Raw genomic sequence first — 22,224 nt, 5'->3', positions numbered from 1 at the left:
ATTGCCTATTGGATTTGTCAGTGACTATCGAGTATTGATGACCCCTAGTTTTGGACACCCCACAAGTGGAAGCATCTGATATATGTCAACATTTCCAAAACGGGAGCTCCAACTGCCGACCATTTCCCCACTACACTGCCTGTAATCAGAGAAGCTCAGCCCCTACTGGGGAGGGCTCATCCTGTCCTGACAAGAAATGAGGAAGTTTACCTGAGCTGTGTGATGGCGGTTGCGGGGCATTACTTGATTAAACTGCTGTTCTGCCCCTACAGACACTCGGTGTCTCCAAGCCTTGAGTCTTCCCGACCTATACCACATATCTGTAGACTTGGGTTGAAGTGTTTACAACCCTACTGGGAGCGGAAGAGAGACAAAAGCAGAGAGAGAGACCGAGAGACAGAGAAAGGCACAGAGACACACAGCAAGGCACAGAGAGAGAGAGAGAGATTGAGAGCGAGATATTGAGAATGAGACAAAGCGATAGGCAGGAAGATTGACAGTGAGAGCGACAAGTAGCGCAGCAGAGAGATTAGGAGGTAAATCTGTACTTGACAACAATGACTATCCGTGTAATGAGTAATGTGAAACTATCATCCGTCATCGGCTCTGTGGTGCAATGGATAGCGCATTGGACTTCTAGTTTAATGATCGCTTGAATGTCATTCAAAGGTTGATGGGTTCGAGTCCCACCAGAGTCGTTATATAACCAGGTTCCGGTGGTGAAATTTTGCAGCAAAACCCCAACTGGTTCATTGATGCCGTTCGGAGAATGGGAATGGTCAATGAGATCGCCTGAATTGTGATTGAAGAACAGTCCAGCTTCAATCTGCGCACCTACTTGAAATATTTTATTCATTCCATTGTACTTTTCTGAATTACTTTCCCTGCCGCCTTAGTCATTACTTGTTTCTTTACCGTTTTCTGCTGGTGTTACAGGTTAGATCAGCAGTGGCCATTCAAGGAAGCCTGCGAAGTCCATCAGGGGAAAAAGATTGAGAAAAAAAACATTTAGGGAGAGATAGAGAGATACATGCAAAGCAAATGAAGGGTTTATGGGACATGTCTGTGCGGAGTTTAAGGTGGAGTTTGGGAGAGATTCCTCCCGTCTCCTGAAATCCACTAACTATTCCAAGACATGAGCACAAAAATCTAGGCTGACAGTTCAGTGCAATACCGAGGGAGCGCTGCACTATCGGAGATGCCGTCTTTTGGATGAGACGAAAAACCAAGGCCCTGTCTGGCCTCTCAGTTGGACAGCTGTAAGGGGTTTTCCTCGAGAGGTTTCCCTGAGGTTTCTCTCTCTAGAGGCCTCTCTCTCTTGCACAGTAAAACTTTGGGTGGTTCGACCCACTCACCCCTGAGATTCTATAATCTGGACTTAGGCACAGTAACTGCAATGCAGAGAAAACTCTTGTAGACCAAGTTTGATGAATAAAAATGAAATTTTATTGCAAATGGCAAAATATCAAATCAAATGCAACAAAGACAAGAGTACGGTACATGGGAGGGAAAAACAAATACAAACAAATCATAACGACATTATACTAACTAAGGCAAATATAGGCATCTTATACTCTACAAAGATCATCATGAAATAAAGAAACACATGGAACATCGAGGGACAACAACTCATGTTAATTGTACCCTTAAATCCACCCCCTTATTAAACCTAACTAGATCTGATTGTGAAGGGCCAGAAACATGCTCACCAATCCCACTAGGAAGTGCAAGGTTTTGAAAACGAGGCTGCTGGGGCTGCAACGACTGTCCGATTTTAAACTGTCCTTTTCTCCGCTCTCTTTGTGACTGTCCGAGCTTGTTGATTCAAGCTTCCTCCAACTTCTTCTCCCAAGCTGTGTCTTCCTCCTCAAGCTGCATTCCGGGGTGCTGCGTCCTGGTCCTGTGTCTCAACTCGTCCAAGCTGTCCCTGGGGTCGTTGCCCCTGTCGAGTCGTGTCCCACTGCCGTGTCCTCCAAGCTGCTTGTTCAGCTTGCCTCGAGTGTCGCTTCCAACCCGGTGCTTCTGCTTGTCTCAACTGCTGAAAAGTCTCTTCAGTTATACCTTTCTTCCTGAGGCTTCACTTCCCGCCCAAAATCAGGTGAGTCTTTGTCTTACCTTTTGGTGGGCTTTGAGCACAGCGGGGCAGTTATTATATTTAAAATCATTTTAAGCGGCTGGTAACAGGCCCATCTCTGGTTTGAAATGGCTTTCATTGTTGTTAATTTCGTGCTGATCCTGTTACCGAGCCCTTGGTGTTGTCCTCATGAATATGTTATTGTCTCTTTCGTCTGGGTCAACATTTAGATGGCCTCTGTCTCCAAGCATCTCATCCATATGCATGCCTGTGGGTCTGGCTTTTTTTCTCTCTCCGAAAACAGCTTCCAGAACTTGCTATGGGTTCAATCCACATAGTTGTCTGAGGTTGTGCAGGAACCATTTTAAAGTGTCCCAATAAGCTGGTCACATGATACGGCGCCATTTTGTATGCCCCCCTTTTCTGGGCTTCTTTTAAAACAGTCTTTAAAATCATGGCCTCTTCTGCCCATTGATCCTTATTAATATGAAATCCAATTTTGTGAATCCTACACTCCCCCCTGATGATACTGTAACTTGCTTGGAGTATCATAATTCCGGGTGAGCAAAATTTTCTGCCCTTCCACAATCTAACCATCCCCAGTGTTTACCTATCCATGACCCCACGACACATGCATTTCCCATTTCAGAAAAATCTAGTGTACATTAAGCATGTATAGATTGGAGTTAAAAAATCTTACAACTTACTTCCAGGCATGGAGGGGGGCCTTATACTCCTACATCACCTAGTACATACACATTATCAAATAATAATAATCACGTCTAATAAACTTCAATAATAAAATGAAATACATACAAATATCCAAAAACACATGAATACACATCAAAAAAAAAATAATACAGAGGAGGGAGGGAAACTTTAACTTTATACAGAGCAGCAAAATCTAAACGGGTGTCTCTTCTTCTACCCGCACATAATGCTCCCTCCATTCCCCTCTATTCTCATACTTTTGCGAATGTTTGACCTTTTTACAGTGTACAAACAACGAATCACCTTAAAACTTAAACTAAACTTATGTACAGCGCCGCCCGTCGCCGGGCAGCTTGCCTAATCCCTGATCGGACTGCAGCTCACCGCTCCCTGTGGCAGGGCTGCAGTGACCTGTATCTCTGGTTCCCCGCAGCCTTTTGCTGTTAAACGGGGACTGTGCTTTCTTAATTATTTCTGAAGTCGGTGTCTACTGGGAGTAGGTGACTCGGGCCAAGACTTTACAGGCTGAGGCGTTCGGACCGACCAGCGAGAAGGTACTTTGGGCATGGCTCCCTTAGCGACTGGGCCTTCAGGTGGGACCTCAGCTCTCGCAGCCCATGGCTCTTCCACGACAGTAGGCTTCGGCTCCCTCCCCTCAGGCTCCGCCCCTTTGGGATTTGGGCAGGCTCCCTTGGTGAGTGGACCTTTGGGTGGGACTTTGGCTCTCACAGCCCATGGCTCTTCCACGACTGTGGGCTTCGGCTCCCTCCCCTCAGGCTCCGCCCCTTCAGGAATTGGGCCTGTGGCAGACGGCTCCTCCCCACCTGTCCTTACAGGTGGAGGATCTCTGCCCCCAATTTCTACCTCCCCCACGCTCGAGTCGAGGGCAGAACCTCCGTCCTCCTCCTCCTCCTCCTCCAGAATCGTGTCGAGGGCGGGACCTTGCTGTTCGGGTCCCTCCTCGTCCGAGTCCCAGGCCATCGGGGAAGCCTCCCAGGTGGGCGGGATGGCTCCTCCCCTCAAGCAGGCTGCAACGCCAGCTTGTGTGGTCTGTGACTCTTTACTTGCCTCAGGCTTATTGCTTTTATTCTCAGACCTGGCTTTCCCTGCTGGTTCTTTTGCACCTGGCTTAAACAGTTTACACTGGTCATAAACCATTTTAAACACCCTTAGCTGACCCTCTAAACTGCCAGCCCTCGCTGTTAACCTGGCGTTCTCCTCCTTTAAAACCTGCTCAACTAACTTAGCCTCCGCAACCTGGCGCCGCAGGTATTCCTCCATTTTACAGGAGGTCTCTTCCTGTGCATGTCTTTCTAGAGGACACAGGTCGACAGGCTGCGCTGGCTCTAGTCAATTGGGCACAACTGTCGGGGTTACGGGAATGACAAGGCCGGTGGTGACAGCTATTTTCCCCTGCGAAATCATCAGAGACCGCATTGTCTCTAAAATCGATTCAATCACAGCGGGATCCACAACTGCACCAGCTCCTGCTGCTGGGGCAGGAGCTACGGTTTGGTTTTGGGCTGGTGCTGAGGCGGCGGTCTGGGCTTGGGCTTGGACTGCGGGAAATTTCCCCCTATTATACTTCCACGGATTTCTACAGTCCTTGCGCCAATGTCCATCCTTCCCGCACCCGTAGCAATTGAGTTTGGCTTGGACAGTGTGATTCCCTTCCTGCCTCCACTCCTTCTTGCTTGGAGCTGCGGGTTTTGCCTCATGCACCTTTCCCTTCGGGGGAGGCACTTCCTTACTCCTGCTGTTCCTGTAACATATCGTGAGCTGATCTAGTACTATCTCCTCAGTGGTGCAGGGGTTATTGGGGTGAAACCATGTTATGGCCTGCTCCCTCACCTGTGGCAAGCAATTGGTGACCAGGCACCGGAGCCAATGAGCCCTTTGACCAGCATCCAGCCCGTCCCGGGCCAGTCCGCCCGGGCAGCTGTGCCGATACACTGGCCACAACCTTCCGGCGAAAGCCCGTGGGGGCTCTCCCTCTAGCTGTACCGTCCTACCCAATCGGAGGAATGGACTTCCGTCATCTTCCCCCATAACCTCCAGGACCACGTCCCGTAAAACCTCATACTCCCTGTGCCCTCTCTTGCTCTCGTCAGAGAGACACTGGAGGATCGAGCTGTCCAGGGAGAACAGCAGCATTCTGGACTGCTCTACCCCATTGCAGTCATTAACTGCTGTGGTCTGCTCCACGTCCCTAAAATGGACGGAGGGATCTCCTGACTCGGAGAGTTTTGGGATGTGGCTTATCATTGCCCTTAGCTGTTGTGCGCTGTGGGGCATTACGATCTGATTCACGAGGGGTCGGTCATCACCATTGGCCTCGTCCGGACCGAGCCTCCTGTGTCGAGCGGGACACATCGGTGCCGGCTTCGACCCTACTACCTGGGGTTGCTCTACCTCAGGAATCTCTTCAACTAACTCCACCGTTTCCTCCCCCGCAACCCAAGACTCATTATAGCTGGGAGGTGCCGAGGGCTCGGTGGTTGGTACCCCAACTGCCTCTCACGGAATCGGTCTTTTGGATTCCCTGGCTAACTGTAGATGGCTCGCTGCTGGGTTTATGAGACACACCAAGCCGTTTGCCTTCGCTAGGGCCGCTCTCAGGTCCTCTAGCTCCCTTTGGCAAGCGCTATGGTCGACGTTCTCAGACCTATCCTCGATGGCCATCTTGTACGCTGCTCTAGCTCCCAGAATACTCTCTTCCTGTGCCTTTACCTGCTGAGCTAGGCGGATACACCTGTCTCTTATTCTTCCTTCACTGGACTTGGCCTCAGTGACCTGACACTCCAAGTAATCTATCTTGGCCTCATGGCGATTGGTTACGAAGTGGCATTCCTGATTCAGCGCGTTGAGCGATGCAATCAGTCTCTTTCCTCCCGCAACCTTTTCCTCTACTTCTGCTAATAACCCTTTGATCTCGGCCATCTGTGCTACAACGACTTGGTCCAGAAGCTGGACTTGCTTCTTGTAGCACATCAGCCAGACCGCTTTTTCTACAGATCTTTTGTGCTCTTTGCTTTCTGTCCACTTGATGGCTGCGTCTAGCGGGCGCCTATCTCTTAATAGGTCAGATATCCACTGTTTTGTAAGGTTTAACTTCCCAAAAACATAATCCGCTATCCTCTCATCCATTGCATTTCGACCATTCAAACTTGGATCTACTACATTGCAATCCTGCTGCCAGACTCCTGCCTGGCTCGCCATTTTCTGAAAGGGGTTTTCCTCGAGAGGATTCCCTGAGGTTTCTCTCTCTGGAGGCCTCTCTCTCTTGCACAGTAAAACTTTGAGTGGTTCGACCCACTCACCCCTGAGATTCTATAATCTGGACTTAGGCACAGGAACTGCAATGCAGAGAAGACTCTTGTAGACCAAGTTTGATGAATAAAAATGAAATTTTATTGCAAATGGAAAAATATCAAATCAAATGCAACAAAGACAAGAGTACGGTACATGGGAGGGAAAAACAAATACAAACAAATCATAACGACATCATACTAACTAAGGCAAATATAGGCAACTTATACTCTACAAAGATCATCATGAAATAAAGAAACACATGGAACATCGAGGGACAACAACTCATGTTAATTGTACCCTTAAATCCACCCCCTTATTAAACCTAACTAGATCTGTATGTCAAGGGCCAGAAACATGCTCACCAATCCCACTAGGAAGTGCAAGGTTTTGAAAACGAGGCTGCTGGGGCTGCAACGACTGTCCGATTTTAAACTGTCCTTTTTCTCCGCTCTCTTTGTGACTCTCCGAGCTTGTTGATTCAAGCGTCCTCCAACTTCTTCTCCCCCGCTGTGTCTTCCTCCTCAAGCTGCGTTCCGGGGTGCTGCGTCCTGGTCCTGTGTCTCAACTCATCCAAGCTGTCCCTGGGGTCGTTGCCCCTGTCGAGTCATGTCCCACTGCCATGTCCTCCAAGCTGCTTGTTCAGCTTGCCTCGAGTTTCGCTTCCAACCCGGTGCTTCTGCTTGTCTCAACTGCTGAAAAGTCTCTTCAGTTATACCTTTCTTCCTGAGGCTTCACTGCCCGCCCAAAATCAGGTGAGTCTTTGTTTTAACTTTTGGTGTGCTCTGAGCACAGCGGGGCAGTTATTATATTTTAAATCATTTTAAGCGGCTGGTAACAGGCCCATCTCTGGTTTGAAATGGCTTTCATTGTTGTTAATTTCGTGCTGATCCTGTTACCGAGCCCTTGGTGTTGTCCTCATGAATATGTTATTGTCTCTTTCGTCTGGGGCAACATTTAGATGGCCTCTGTCTCCAAGCATCTAATCCATATGCATGCCTGTGGGTCTGGCTTTTTTTTTTCTCTCCGAAAACAGCCTCCAGAACTTGCTATGGGTTCAATCCACATAGTTGTCTGAGGTTGTGCAGGAACCATTTTAAAGTGTCCCAATAAGCTGGTCACATGATATGGCGGCCATTTTGTATGCCCCCCTTTTCTGGGCTTCTTTTAAAACAGTCTTTAAAATCATGGCCTCTGCTGCCCATTGATCCTTATAATATGAAATCCAATTTTGCGAATCCTACACAGCAAACACTATTTCGACAAAGAGCAGGGTAATAATCCCTAGTGTCCTGGCTAATATTTGTCCCTGAAACAATATCACTAAAACAGGATATCTGTTCATATCTGTTTGTGGGAGCTTGCTGTGCGCAATTTCGCTGCCGTGTTTCCACCGTCACAGCAGTGGCTACACCTGCAAAAGTGCTTCATTGGCCGTAAAGCTATTTGGGACATCCTAGATAAATGCAGGACTTTTTTCTTTGGATCTTCTATACCCGGAATCAATAAACTTAGAATTGAAACGGTATTTGTAGAAAGGGTTGTGAGACTGTGGAATGCACTGGCCCAGAGTAGCAGATTTAAAACAAGGTTTAAAAACTGGCAGCGTGTGGGAGGAAGGGGAGAGAGAGGCAAGAGAGACACAGGTAAGATCACCGTGGAAACCACTGGCCCAGAATCTGCTTTAAATGCCCCACTGTATTTTAACCACAATTATTGTCATATTGATATATTGAAGCACTTGGGCAATACAGGAGATTTAACGCTGCCTCTGGGTGGATATATTTAAACTTTCAACAGCCAGTGAACAGGGAGCAGATGCTGAGGCTGATTCTTGCCACGGCACCTTCCCGTGCATGCGCAGGAGATGTAGCACCTGCCCTTTGACCTCCTCCCTTCCCTCCATCCAGGGCCCCAAACACTCGCTCCAGGTGAAACAGCAAAGTCCTTATAATTCTTTCAATGTAGTTATTGGTATTCGCTGCTCACACCGTGGTCTCCTCTACATTCGGGGGACCAAACGCAGATTGGGTGATCATTTGTGGAACAACTTCATCCAGACCACAAGCGTGACTCTGATCTTCTGTCCTCGGCCTCCTACACTGTTCTAATAAAGCTCAACGGAAGCTAGAGGAACAGCACCTCATCTTTTCATCTGGACTCAATTTCAGTTCATCAATTTCAGTTCATCAATTTCAGTTCATATCCACTGTTCCCATTTTGTGGACAGCAGCTGTTGGTAATGACTCTGCTGTTGCCATTCACACCTCCTGTGGATCCATATTTTGTTTCTTTGCTTCTCCCAATACCACCCTTAATGCCTTGCACCATCACCCCTTTTGTCATTTAATCTTTCCTGCCTTCCACCCTATCACAGAACTTCCCCTTGGTCTTTCCTCCGCTCCCCTTTCGCCTGCCATTGTATTTGCTGAAAACCTCCTACATTTCTAACTTGTTCCAGTTCTGATGAAAGCTCATCGATCTGCAATGATAACTCTGTGTCTCTCTCCACAGATGCTGCCCGCCCTGCTGAGTGTTTCCAACATTTTCTACTTTTAGTGCAATATTCCTGCTGTTTATATTCATTATCCTGCAGCGTACTCGTGCTGTTCTCAACATCTTCTATTACAGTTAAATATCAGATTCGTAACATTATTGTAATGACTGATGCGATGAGATTGTGATTACACGACAAATTGAATATCACAAAACCAGCCCAATAATGATTGCGGAGGTAAAACACACGGTGCAGGTTCAGTGATTGGAGAATTTGTGGTCAGGTTGATCTAAATGTATCGCCTCAATTCTTGCACCAATGACTATTGGTACGAATGGGACATGTGACCCCCATCTCTGGTGGGTCTGTCCTGCTGGTGGGACCGGACATACCCAGGGATGGTGATGGAGGAGTCTGGGACGTTGGCTGAAAGTTGTGATTTTTTGAGTAGGCCTCTTTGAGTATGACTATATCAGGTTGTTACTTGACTACTCTGTGGGCAGCTGTCTCACTTTGAGCACAAGCAAGTGAGCAGGACTTTGCCGGATCGATTGGGTGAGGTTTTGGACCACAGCAAGAGCACTGTGAGCAGTTCTGAGATACCACACCTCAGTAACCATATGTAGGATAGGGTGTTCCTGTAGGTTTTTGTAAACACTATTAAGAACTATAATATGTGAAATTGTATGTTCAAAGCCTAAAAATCTGTATAAAATGGCGAATGGCTGAGAGAAAAGCAGGATGGGAAATTATGCAAACCTGACTGAAACTGCTGTGTTTTCAATTACTGAAGTAATGGAATGTAGTGCTAAGTTTATGGTGGTGACATGGAATTCAGTAATATTATGCTTAAAGAGACAAGAACTAGAGAACGAGATACGAGTTGGAGACATCCTTCATTGGTAAAGCTATAGGATGGACAGACTGTTTAGAAAACATTTTAAGAAATGTTCTGTGAAAAGTGAACTTCTAGGATAAGGGTACTTTGTTGTGCACAGAAAGAGACCTAGTGGGATTAACAAGGTCATAAGATGACTAACGAAGGAAGCAATAATTTTACCAGGTGTCAGAGGGTTAATTACTACCCTGTAGGCAATTCGAGAGGAAAACAGGTATAAAGATACAGGTTTTGAACACCGAAGGTAGCGCGCACAGGGTAACCAGAGATTGATAGAAGCTTCAGTCAACAGAACACAGCAAGAACCCAAAGAAACGAGCTTCAGTCAACAGAACACAGCAAGAACCCAAAGAAGCGAGCTTTAGTCAACAGGACACAGCAAGATCCCAAAGAAGCGAGCTTTAGTCAACAGGACACAACAAGATACATCAGGAGACCGTGTCACAGTCACTCGGAAGGAACACCAGGGTTCAACGATCAGACTGTGACTACCTTCTTGTTCAGTATTACTTCTTTTGACTGGAAGTTTAATGCTTAATAAACCTGTTTTATTATACACAATATACCTGTACCCAGAGTTATTTGTGTAGTCACGGACAAATTATTACAAGAGTTTTTGAAAGCTACACATATATTGGCCTTGGAGGGAGCGCAGTGTAGGTTTACCACAATGAAAACCGGACTCCAAGGGTTAAATTAGGAGGAGTGATTACACGAATTACGGTTGTATTCCTGATAATTTAATGGTTAAGGCGAGAGTTGATCGAAGTTTTCAAGATATTAAGGGGAACAGATTGTATAGATAGAGAGAAAATATTTCCACTGGTTGGGGAGTCCAGGACTAGGGGGTATAGTCTAAAAATTAGAGCCAGGTCTTTCAGGAGTGCAATTAGGAAACACTTCTACACGCAATGGGTGGTAGAAATTGGAACTCTCTTCCAGAAACGACAATTGATGCTGGATCAAATGTTAATTTTACATCTGAGATTGATAGATGTTTGTTCACCAATGGTATTAAGGGATATGGGCCGAAGGCGGGTATATGGAGTTAGGTTGCAGATCAGCCATGCTCCCATTGAATGGCGGAACAGACAGGAGGGGCTAAATGGCCCACTCCTGTTCCTATGTTGTATAAAGTTCTGCTTAGACCACATCTGGAAAACTGCATCCAGTTCTGGGTACCGCACCTCAGGAATGATATATTGGACTTGGAGCGGGTGCAACGCAGATTCACCAGAATGATCCCGGGGCTGAAAGGTCAAGAACAGCGGCACAGACTAGGCTTGTATTCTTTTGGATATAGAAGATAAAGGTGTGATATAATTAAGATAGTTAAGCTACTGTTGGTTCCGCTCTGTAACACACTGACTTGTTAATTGTTTCCAGATATTGTCGCTCATTTTCGCCATTGCATGTGTTGCAGTCTGCTGACAACAGACAGTTAACCCAAGCAAGATTTCAAGTCTGGCGGTGATTGCTGTTCCTGACGGATTTATCTGTCTACAGGCGCTGGCGGGGATTGGAACGCTCTTGTGTCACACTAAGTAAAGCTAGAAGTCATCAATATAAGATAGTCACCAATAAATCCAATAGGGAGTTCAGGAGATAGATCTTTACTTAAAGTACGCGTTACTATAAGGAATAGTTGAGGTAAATAACATTGCTGCATGTCAGGGGGAGTTAGATAAGTACACAAGGGAGACAGCAGTAAAAGGATATGCTGAAAGTTAGATGATATGGGCTGGGAGGAGGCTCGTGTGCAGCATAGACGCCGGCAGAGACAAGTTGCGCCGAATGGCCTTTTCCTGTGCTGTACATTCGATGTAGTGTGTCTGAAAGTTTCATAGATCTGCACCTGCTTTAGGCTCCAGACTTTAATGCAATTATTTTCACGAAGCCTCTTAATAGGCTCGCGTCCTTGTCTCTCGCCACCTCTGGCGGAAGGTCAAACTCCCCACAGAAACAATTCTGCCCGATCCGTCATCGCGGGATTCTTTCATTTTGCGGTTTTGAAACAGGACAGAGACACACATCTGTTTCCTTCTTTGACCCTGTGATTCGCTATTCTGCGGGTATGACAGAGAGAGAGAGAGAGAGAGAGAGCGAGAGGGACAGACGGGGAGAGAGATATAGACATCTTTGTCAATCTATTTAATTGTTGCCCCTGCAGTTTGTAAATTGATCAACGGAAGGACTTGTATTTTATCGCTTTTCCCGACTTCAGAACGCCCCAAAGCGCTTTACAGCCAATTGTGTTAGAACTTGCTGTCCCCGCCCTGGACTTGGGAAACTACAGCCAATTCGCAACAGCTTCTTCCTGTCTTTCCCTCTCTCTCTCTCTCCCCTCCCTCTCTATTTCTCTCTCTCTATTTCGCTCTCCCTCTCTCTCGCTGTCTCTGTCTGTTTGTTTCTCTCTTTCTCTGTCTGAATCTCTATCAGACGGTGTCCCTCCTTCTTTATAACTGAACAGCGACATGTAATCGCAGCCTGTCCCGAGGTGAGTTACTATGGGGAATCACTGGGACCACAGGCTCGCTGTAAGGTCTCCTCCTTAGATGGGTTCCCCTGAGAGAGAGGCAGGCACGCGCACTGTGGAAACGGTGAATAATGGCATCTCATCCTCATTCGTAGTTATTTCTAACATTTTATAATGTTCTATTTGAGATGCTATGCTATGCACTCCAATGACTCACTAGCTCTGCGCCTGTTTCTTCGTTTTTCCCTCTCTGTGTAACTCTCTGTCTGTTCCTCCTTCTCTGTCTCTCTCTCTCCCTATTTCTGCCTCGTATTCTGTTTCTCTCCCTGCCGCCTCTCTCTCTCTCTCTCTCACTATCTTTCTATCTGACTCAGATTCATTCCCTGTCTCTGTGCCTGTCTCTCCATCTCTGTTTCTCTATCTATCTATTTCTGCGTGCGTGTGCAGCTGTGTTTGGTTTTGTGTGTGTGGATCTCTGTACACATGAACAGGAGCAGACCATTCAGCCCCTCGAACATGTTCCGCTATTCAATTCGGTCTTTCCTGATCTGTATCTCAACTCCATTGTTGCCGTAACCTTTAATAACCTTGCCTAACAACAATCTATCGATCTTAGTTTTGAAATGTCTCTGCTTTCGCTTCTCACTCTGTCTAGTTGAATTGCTCCGCAGGTCAGGAAGTTTTTGCAGGGAGAGGTTTTAAATGCTCAGACTGGAAGGAAGTTTAGAGTGGTGCTCCCCAGGGGTCGAAAGTAGGACCGCTGCTCTTTTCGATGAAGATTAATGAACTTGGGTATAGAGGGCATAATTTCAAATTTTGCAACTAATACGAAAGACGGTAATGTAGTAAACAGCGAAGACGATAGTAACAGACTACAGGAGGACATATGCAGACTAATTAAATGGGCAGACACGAGACAGATGAAATTTTACGCAGAGAAGTGTGAAGTGATATATTTTGGTAGGAATAATGAGGAGAGGCAAAATTAATTAAATGGTACAAATTTAACGTGATCAATAATTGACTTTAATCGGCTCCCTCTGGAGATCACTGGCCCCGAAACTGGTCAGAAAGCTCTCCCCTGCAGTTTGTTAACCGCCTCCTAATGGTACAATTTTAAAGTGGACGCAAGAACAGGGAGACATGGGGTGTGCGTACATAGATCTGTGAAGCTGTCAGGACACGTTCAGAAGGCTGTTAAAAAGCACGTGGTATCCTTGGCTTTATTAATAGAGTCCAAAAGCAAGGAAGTTATGCTAAAACTTTAAAAACACTGGTCAGGCCTCATAAGGAGTATTGTCTTCAAATCTGGGCACCACGATTTAGGAAGAAAGTCAAGGCCTTGGAGAGAGTGCAGAATATATTTACTAGAATGGTACCAGGGGTGAGGGACTTCATTTATGTGAAGAGACTGGAGAAGCTGGGATTTTTCTCTTTAGAGCAGAGATTGCCAAGAAGAGATTTGACAGTAACATTGAAAATTATGAACGATTTTGATACAGTTCATCAGGAGAAATGTTTAAAAGATCTCACATTAAAGGTGATGAAATCTCTAGCAGGCACGGACGGGGGTCGAACCCATGATTTAACTCGATTCTATGAGACGGACAGCCTTACGCACTTGGCGAACAAGCCATCAGTAGAGTTGAACTTCGAGTTTCCTGGGTAGCGAATTCTGAATCGTTTCAATTAGGTTGAAATAGCACAGCCACAAATGCACAAAAATAAAGCTGGATGGTGGAGCGGGCAACTGATCCGCCTCATTCGCATGAATACTTTCATAAAACCTTTCACAGAAACATTGAATCATACATCAAAGAAGGAGGCCATTTGGCCGATCGTGCTCTTGAAAACGATATCCAATTAATCCCAGCTCTTTCCCAACATACCCTGCAAACATTTCCTCTTCAGGCATTTATCCAATTCCCTTTTCAAAGTAACTATTGAATCTGCTTCCACCAACCTTTCAGGCAGAGCATTACAGATCATAACAACTCGCAACGTAAAACAAAATCTCCGCATCTTCCCTCTGGTTTGTTGGCTAATGAGGAAATATTGGATAGGCGGAGTTGATTTTTGAGGGGTATAAAGTTATGAGGGGCCGAGATAGAGTGAATAGGAAGGAACTATTTCCCTTAGCAGAAGGATCGATAACCAGTGGCATGGATTAAAGTAATTGGTAGAAGCATAATCAGTGGCTCCATGATCGTACAGTGGTCAGTACTCTGCGTTGTGTTTGCAGCAACCTCGGTTGGAATCCGAGTCACGGCACAACTTGCTTTACATCTTCTGTCCCTTGCGGCACCTGCTAATAAAACTCAGAGAATCATCATTATTTATTAAAAGAAGAAATCTGTCTTGATTGTGGTGAAACCTATTTATTCCTTCAAAACCCCACGCTCTCACATACCTGTGCCTTATTCTCCATAATTCACACTCGCCTCTTCCTGCTTTTTCTTCCTTCCACAACGACTAGCTCTTCTTCACTTTCCTCCTTTCATTTCATTGTCACTTTCCTGCGGTTTTCCCTTAATCTGACATTCACTTTTACCGACTTAGTGTCAGCTGTGGCTCAGTGGGTAGCACACTGGCCTCTGAGCCAGAAGGCCGTGGGTTCAGATTCTTCCTGCAGGGACTAGAGTATGTAAATCCAGGGCTGCTTCTCCAGTGTAGTGCTGAGCGAGTGCTGCACTGTCGGAGGTGCCGTATTTTGGATCTAACGTTAAATCGAGGCCCCGCCTGCTCTCTCAGGTGGACGTAAAAGATCCCATGGGACTATTCGAAGTAAGAGTAGGGGAGTTATTCCCGGTGTCCTGTCCAATATTTATCCCTCAATCAACATAACAAAAACAGATTATCTGGTCATTATCACAATGCTGTTTGTTGGAGCTTGCTGTGCAGAATATGGCTGCGGCGTGTCCCACATTGCAACAGTGACGACACTCCGAAAGTACTTCATTGGCTGTAAAGCGCTTTGAGTCGTCCGGTGGTCGTGAAAGGCGCTATATAAATGTAAGTCTTTCCTTTACTTACGGCGTTAAATTTTCTCTGCTACCACCGCTGTTCCTGAGAGCACATGTCCCATTCGCACCAATGCACATTTGTACCTTGAAACTAGTCGATACTGTGGGACTGCTCGACAGACAAGCAATGCGAAAGCGGGGCCTTTGGAAGGACAGGGACCCGATTGTTCACGAAATTTCCTTGGGGAATCTTGTGATAGAGTGCCTGTTAACTGAAGAACTGGGGTTTTTTTTCATGCTGGTTGGCGCTTTTCCCAAAACTGTTGAGGTGCATGTGTGATGGGCAGCGCTACCTCGCTGTGATCGAGGGTTTAAGTGTGAAATATTGGCCCGCTGGTGGGGTGCAGTAAGATCGAAAGCGTTCCGCTTTAATCTTAACAGGTCTGTTGAACAACTGTATTGTTGCCGTAACATTTAATAACCTTGCTTAACAACAAGCTATCGATCTTAGTTTTGAAATTTCTCTGCTTTCGCTTCTGACTCTGTCTATTTGAATTGCTCCGCAGGTCAGGAAGTTCTTGCAGGGAGAGGTTTTAGATGCTCAGACTGGAAGGAAGTTTAGAGTGGTGTTCTCCAGGGGTCGAAAGTAGGACCGCTGCTCTTTTTGATGAAGATTAATGAACTTGGGTATAGAGGGCATCATTTCAAATTTTGCAAATAATACGAAAGACGGTAATGTAGTAAACAGTGAAGACGATAATAACAGACTACAGGAGGACATATGCAGACTGGTTAAATGGGCAGACACGTGACAGATGAAATTTAACTCAGAGAAGTGTGAATTGATATATTTTGGTAGGAAGAATGAGGAGAGGCAAAATGAATTAAATGGTACAAATTTAACGTGAACAATAATTGACTTTAATCGGCTCCCTCTGGAGATCACTGGCCCCGAAACTGGTCAGAAAGCTGTCCCCTGCATTTTATTAACCGGCTCCTAATGGTACAATTTTAAAGTGTGTGCAGGAACAGGGAGACATGGGGTGTGCGTACACAGATCTGTGAAGCGGTCAGGAGACGTTGAGAAGGCTGTTAAAAAGCATGTGGGATCCTTGGCTTTATTAATAGAGTCCAAAAGCAAGGAAGTTATGCTAAAACTTTAAAAACACTGGTCAGGCCTCATAAGGAGTATTGTCTTTAATTCTGGGCACCACGCTTTAGGAAGAAAGTCAAGGCCTTGGAGAGAGTGCGGAATAGATTTGCATAATGGTACCAGGGGTGAGGGACTTCATTTATGTGAAGAGACTGGAGAAGCTGGGATTTTTCTCTTTAGAGCAGAGATTGCCAAGAAGAGATTTGAAAGTAATATTGATTATGAACGATTTTGATAGCGTTCATCAGGAGAAAAGTTTAAAAAATGTCATATTAACGGTGATGAAACTTCTCCAGGCACAGGCGGGGGTCGAACCCATGGTCTCGTCGTTTTGCAAGATCGACGCCTTACCACTTGGCCACCGCGCCATCAGTAGACTCCAGCGCCGAGCTTCCTGGGTAGTGAGCTCTGAATCGTTTCAATTAGGTTGAAATAGCACAGCCACAAATGCACAAAAATAAAGCAGGATAGTGGAGCGGGCAACTGATCCGCCTCATTCGCATGAATACTTTCATAAAACCTTTCACAGAAACATTGAATCATACATCACAGAAGGAGGCCATTTGGCCCATCGTGCTCTTGAAAGTGATATCCAATTAGTCCCAGCTCTTTCCCAACATACCCTGCAAACATTTCCTCTTCAAGCATTTCTCCAATTCCCTTTTCAAAGTAACTATTGAATCTGCTTCCATCACCCTTTCAGGCAGAGCATTACAGATCATAACAACTCGCAATGTAAAACAAAATGTCCCCTTCTTCCCTCTGGTTCATTTGCTAATGAGGAAATAGTAGATAGGCGGAGTTGATTTTTTGGAACAGAGGGGGCTGATGGGAGACTGAATTGAGGGGTATAAAGTTATGAGGGGCCGAGATAGAGTGGATAGGAAGGACCTATTTCCCTTAGCAGAAGGATCAATAACCAGGGGCATGGATTAAAGTAATTGGTAGAAGCATAATCAGTGGCTCCATGATCGTATAGTGGTCAGTACTCTGCGTTGTGTTTTCAGCAACCTCGGTTGGAATCCGAGTCACGGCACTGCTTGCTTTACATCTTCTGTCCCTTGCAGCACCTGCTAATAAAACTCAGAGAATCATCATTATTTATTAAAAGAACAACTCTGTCTTGTTTGTGGTGAAACCTATTTATTCCTTCAAAACCCCACGCTCTCATATAGCTGTGACTTATTCTCCATATTTCACACTCGCCTCTTCCAGATTTTTCTTCCTTCCACAACCACTAGCCCTTCTTCACTTTCCTCCTTTCATTTCATTGTCACTTTCCTGCGGTTTTCCCTCAATCTGACATTCACTTTTACCTACTTAGTGTCAGCTGTGGCTCACTGGGTAGCACACTGGCCTCTGAGCCAGTAAGGCCGTGGGTTCAGATTCTTCCTGCAGGGACTAGAGCATATAAATCCCGGGCTGCTCCTCCAGTGTAGTGCTAAGCGAGTGCTGCACTGTCGGAGATGCCGTATTTTGGATCTGACGTTAAATCGAGGCCTCGCCTGCTCTCTCAGGTGGACGTAAAATATCCCATGGCACTATTTCGAAGTAAGAGCAGGGGAGTTATTCCCGGTGTCCTATCCAATATTTATCCTTCAATCAACATAACAAAAACAGATTATCTAGTCATTATCACAATGCTGTTTGTGGGAGCTTGCTGTGCACAATATGGCTGCGGCGTTTCCCACATTGCAATAGTGACTACACTCCAAAAGTACGTCATTGACTGTAAAGCGCTTTGAGACGTCCGGTGGTCGTGAAAGGCGTTTGGGGTCAAAGTTTCTTTTTGCACAGAATTGAACCTAAATCATTCAAGATGGAATATTGTATTTGCTGCATCACAATAAACAATATCTTGTTATGAATGTTAGCTCATTTGTTCCCCAATGTCAGAGGAAGAATTGTCTGATCTCCTCATTTATTTAATTTAAGACACAAACACAGGTATTCATTTAGAATCAACTCACAGATTGACACTGAGATAAATGCAGCGAGAGATACAGACAGCATCGGGACACAAGGTGGACAAGAGAGATGGATAGATACAAAACAGCCTCAGACTCCAGCAGTCGGTGACTGGTAGCTGATAGATATCAGTGAGTGGAGGTGAGCAACGGAGGCCTAGCTTGGCTCCATGGCTTAGCTGGTCAAAGCGCCTGTCTAGTAAACAGGCGATCCTGGGTTTGACTCCCAGCGGGGCCTTTTTTTTCTTCTTTATGACTCTCCAGGGGTGAGTTTATTCTCGTGTGAAAGGGCTACAATCCTTTTACATGTGACTGCGGCTGCATTAGTTCCCACTCTGGATAAAGGCTCTAGTCGCTATGGGACATGGGTCGAATTCCACCGCTGTCATAATTTCTGTCAGTGCTGATTTTGGCCTTCTCCAAAAATCCATCTTTTCTAAGCGGTGCCGTGCGTTACTTTGCTGTGGACAGAGCAGAAGAACAGCAGCTGGTGTGTGGCGCCGTGTTCATATAGTGGTCAGTACCCTATGTTGTACCCGCAGTCAACCTCGGTTGGAATCCCAGTCATGGTATAACTCGCTTTATATATTTTGGTCTCTGTGGCACCTGCTGATAGAACGCAACAAGAAATCAATCATTACTACATGAAACAAATATCATTTGTTGGCGGTGAAAACCTATTTACTCCTTCAAAACCCCGCGCTGTCACATGCCTGAGCTTGATGCTCCATATTTCAAACCCACCTCTTCTCCCAGCACTTTTTTCCTTCCACAATCAATAGCCCTCCTTTTCTTTCCTCCTTCCATTTCTTTACCACTTTCCTGAGGGATTACCTTAACCTAACATTCACTTTCAACTGCTTAACTTCAGCAAACTTCAGTTTACTCTGTGACAATCATTGTTCCTGGGGGGACATTTCCCATTTGCACCAATCTCAATTGGTGCTTTCAAACCAGTCATTACATTGAAACCTGCGGAACCGCTCGACAGACAAGCATTGCGAAAGCAGGGCCGGCCTTCAGAAGCAAAATACCCGGATTGCACACGGAATTTCCTTGGCCTAATGGATAAAGCAACTGATGTCGCTGCTAATCGTAATCGGGATTGTTGTCAGTCACGGATCCTTCTGTGCCTATTTAAAATGGGTGAGCTCACAGCCCCGGATCATTCTGTGTGTTAGTCTTTTTTAAAGGAATGCGATTTCAGCTGCGACGACCGTGTCCGTTCTATCTCCCGCAGTTCTGCCCTCACCCCTGCCCCTCCCTCCTGGAACCACGATAGGGTTCCCTTGTCCTCACCTTTCACCCCACCAGCCTTCACATTCAACTGATCATCCTCCACCATTTCCATTACCTCCAAAGTGATCCCACCACCAAACGCATCTTCCCCTCCACTTTCACCATTCTGTAGTGACTGTTCCCTCCAAGACGCCCTAATCCACTCCTCTATCACCCCCAGCAGACCTTCCCCTTCACCTGGCACCTTCCTGTGCAAGCGCAGGAGATGTAACACCTGCCCCTATACCTCCCCCCCTTCCCACTGTCCAGGGCCCCAAACAACCTTTCCAGGTGAAACAGTAATTTACTTGTACTTCTTGCAATCTAGTATACTGTATTCGCTGCTCCTGATGCGGTCTCCTCTACATTGGGGAGACCAAACGCAGATTGGGTGACTGCTTTGCGGAACATCTCCATTCAGTCCAGAAGGGTGACCCCGAGCTTCCGGTCGCCTGTCATTTTAATTCACTGCTTCATTCCCACTCGGACCTCACTGTCCGTGGCCTCTTGCATTGTTCCACGGAAGCTCAATGTAAACTCTAGCAACAGCACCTCAGTTCCGATTAGGCACTTTGCAGCCTTCCGGACTCAATATCGAGTTCAATAATTTCAGATCATAACCTCGGCCCCTATTACATTTTTACTTATATTTTTTCCACCCCTTTGTTTTGGGTTTTCCCTTCCCCCCGCTTCCTTTTTTTCTCTTTCCCACATGGCAGCTGTCTCTCATCCTGCCAGTACACTTCACACCTAATCTGAGTCATCTTTTGTCTCCACTGTCCTATGACCATCTCGTCTGGTTTTGAATACTTCTTAATGTCTCTTTACTTCTTTTGTTCTATCGCAGCCCTGCCTTCCATTTATTTAATTTACTTTCCCGTTTTGAAAAAGGGATCACCCGAAACGTCGACTCTAATTTCTCTCCACGGATGTTGCCTGGCCTGCTGAGTTTTTCCAGCATTTTCTGTAGTTATTTCGGATTTCCAGCATCTGCAGTATTTTTCTATCGTACGAGTTGTTAAGGTGTTGTGTTCGAAGTAGCATTGGGTTTCCCTGCGCAGATGCGAACCCAGCTCGCATAATTCGAAATATATCAATCTTTTCCTAAATCCACTCCTTTATATGAGGTGTTGCGCTGGATTTGCTCACAATCCTCCCCACAACTTCTTGACGACGGCAAACTTTTTCTTCTCTGTTCTGAATTTGACATCAAACCGACCATTTTTGACAGTCCCTCACCTGAATTAACGGACGGCCTTTTGCTTACAGAGCTGGTTGTACATTTTCAACATTGTCGATCTGGGTGCACGGGCAGGTCAATTGGTGAAGCAGACTTTCTTGCAGAGTAGTTCTGTTTGGATACAAAGAGTATTAAATGATAGAGCTGACGTTAGACGAGGTGGCCGAGTGGTTAAGGCGATGGCCTGCTAATCTATTGAGCTTTGCACGCGAGAGTTCGAATCCCATCCTCGTCGTTTGTGTTAAAAGTTTGACAACTTCGGTTCTTTTCACACTCACTTTTAACGTTATGTCCAAATTCACCTTTTGCTCCCAAGCCTGCTAAATTTAGCTTATGTCATGTCTCAAGTTACCAATATATACTTTAAAGGGAAAACACTTGTAAGTCTATGGAGAGTGGGACTAATAAAATGAGAGAGTTAAATGCGTGGCTCAAAGACTGGTGTGGGAGAAATGGGTTTTGCTTCCTGGGACACTGGCACCAGTACTGGGACAGGAGGGAGCTGTTCCGTTGGGACGGGCTTCACTTGGCCAGGGCTGGGACTAGAGTCCTGGCGGATCATATAACTAGGGCTGTGGAGAGGGCTTTAAACTAACTAGTGGGGGGGGAGGTTCCTAGAGAGCAAATAATAAAAATGACAACAGAGAAGGTCAAAGACTTAGGTAGCAATGGGGAAATTAAAAACCAGAGCGTGTCAGGAAGGGGTAGAAGGTGTGGAGTAAAAGGTAAAGTAATAAAAAGGGCAATAGCAGGAACTAAGTGTCACAAAACATATTTGAAAGTTCTCTATCTTAATGCACGTAGCATTCGTAACAAAATAGACGAGTTAAAGGCACAAATAGCTACATATGGGTATGACCTTGTGGCCATTACAGAAACATGGCTGCAGGGTGAAAATGCCTGGGAACTAAACATACCAGGTTATTTAACAATCAGGAAGGACAGGCAGGAAGGAAGGGGAGGTGGGGTCGCTATGTTAATAAAGGAAGGAATCACTGTAATACAGAGAAATGATATTGGGTCAAAGGATCAGGATAATGAAACAGTTTGGGTGGAGATAAGGAATAATAAGGGGAAAAAAACACTAGTGGGTGTAGTATATAGGCCTCCGAACAGTCGCAACTCGGTTGGACGGAGTATCAATCAGGAAATAGTTGAGGCTTGTAATAAGGGAACATCTATAATTATGGGGGATTTTAACTATCATATAAAGTGGACGAATCAAATTGGGCAGGGCTGCCTTGAGGATGAGTTCATTGAGTGTATTAGGGATGGGTTTCTTGAGCAGTATGTAACTGAACCAACCAGGGGGCAAGCAACCTTAGATCTGGTCCTGTGTAACGAGACAGGATTAATTAAAAATGTCCTAGTAAAGGATCCCCTTGGAATCTGTGACCATAACATGGTTGAATTCCATATTCAGTTAGAGGGTGAGGAGGCTGTATCTCAAACAAGCGTGCAAAGCTTGAATAAAGGAGATTATGAAGGTATGAGAGCGGAATTGAGTAAAGTGGATTGGGAAAATAGGTTAAAGGATAAGACGATACATGATCAGTGGTGTACATTTAAGGAGTTATTTTACAAATTCCAAAAAAAGTATATTCCACTGAGAAAAAAAGGGTGTAAAAGAAAAGACAGCCATCTGTGGCTAAGTAAAG

At 45.6% G+C, this 22,224-nt stretch overlaps 1 non-coding gene across 1 annotated transcript; it reads left to right on the top strand.

Annotated features, from left to right (window-relative positions):
• Nucleotides 1-602: 602 nt before the first annotated feature.
• trnar-ucu (transfer RNA arginine (anticodon UCU)) lies at nt 603-698 on the top strand. Its single transcript has 2 exons — nt 603-639; nt 662-698. It is a non-coding gene; the product is annotated as a tRNA-Arg (tRNA).
• The last annotated feature ends 21,526 nt before the right edge of the window (nt 699-22,224 follow it).

The sequence above is a fragment of the Somniosus microcephalus genome, unplaced genomic scaffold (genome assembly GCF_052327205.1).
Source record: "Somniosus microcephalus isolate GS21.2 unplaced genomic scaffold, FLI_Smic_1.0 unresolved_chr1, whole genome shotgun sequence".
Taxonomy (NCBI): Eukaryota; Metazoa; Chordata; class Chondrichthyes; order Squaliformes; family Somniosidae; genus Somniosus; species Somniosus microcephalus.
Note: the sequence above shows the minus strand (reverse complement) of the source record. Positions and strands in the feature narration are given on the sequence as shown.